The sequence below is a fragment of the Octodon degus genome, unplaced genomic scaffold (assembly GCF_000260255.1).
Source record: "Octodon degus isolate 3935 unplaced genomic scaffold, OctDeg1.0 scaffold00138, whole genome shotgun sequence".
NCBI lineage: Eukaryota > Metazoa > Chordata > Mammalia > Rodentia > Octodontidae > Octodon > Octodon degus.
The window spans coordinates 5,196,576-5,197,661 of NW_004524714.1; the positions used below are offsets into that span (position 1 = coordinate 5,196,576).

Here is a 1,086-nt window from a genome sequence, read left to right on the forward strand (position 1 = left end):
CCTAGATTCAATCCCTAGTACTCAAAACAAATTCATTTTTCTGTGCTGAAGATGTAATGACTCTTCATGCTTGGATACATTTTTAAGGCCCTTCTTTCAATTTCCAGTACCACACAAAAATGATTTTTTAACGTATTTCCTAGTAGGCCTCTCATTTTCTTGGCTACGGTAGTTTTTATCTTGTTTTGTTTTGTTTTGTTTGAGACAAGGTCTCACTGTGTAGTTCAGGCTGGCCTTAGGCACAGTAATCGTCCTGCGTCAGCTCCCTGTATGCTAGAATTATAGGAGTGCACCACCAAGTCCAACTTTAGCTAAGTTATTACTTTCTAAAACTCTAGAGTTTGGGCTGGTACTATGATGGAACATTGCTTTTGTTTATTTTCTTTTTATTTTGGTTTTGGCTTTTTGAGACAGGGTTTCACTGTGTAGTTCAAGCTGGACTTGAGCCCATTATGTAGCGCAGGATAGCCTGGAATTGATATTTTTCCTGCCTCAGCCCTCTGTTGCTTGGGATTGTAGGCATGCACAACCATGCCAGTTCCCAGATTTTTATTTGATCCATGGATATTGCACCCCTGCCGAACTCTCACCCTAGTACTACATGATGTCTTTTTTCCTAGGCAGATAATTATAAATGATGGCAGCTCTTTCTCTTTTCAGTTTGCAAGGATCTGCAGTTCTGTGTTAAGCAGTAACACTGATAGTTTTGTTCTCTCTTAAAGGAAATGTGCCTAAAGTTCCTCATGTGGTATTGTTAATGGGAAAGTGGGTCCTAACACAGCAAGGACCTGGCAACACACCACAGTTTTCTGTCTTTGTCAAAAGCTTACATTACTTCTCCAGAGGTCATCCATATTGTAGCTTGTATCAGCCTCTCCTTCCTTTGAAGGCTGAGTAATATTCTATTATATGAATACACCACGTATGTAGGTCTAGTCTTCCATTGCTGGACATTTGGGTGGTTTCTACCTTTTGGCTCTTGAAAATAATGTTCTCGGGCTGGGGAGATGGCTCAGTGGAATAAGCGCTTCCCTGGCAAGTGCAAGGGCCTGAGTTCAATCCCTGGTTCCACAAAATAAAAAAAAA

The 1,086-nt window shown here is 40.8% G+C and overlaps 1 protein-coding gene across 1 annotated transcript in view; it reads left to right on the forward strand.

The window, feature by feature from the left end:
* The window catches only part of Golga1 (golgin A1), a 61,214-nt gene that overhangs the window by 37,233 nt on the left and 22,895 nt on the right, over nt 1-1,086 (forward strand). The gene's annotated exons all lie outside the window — the stretch shown is intronic.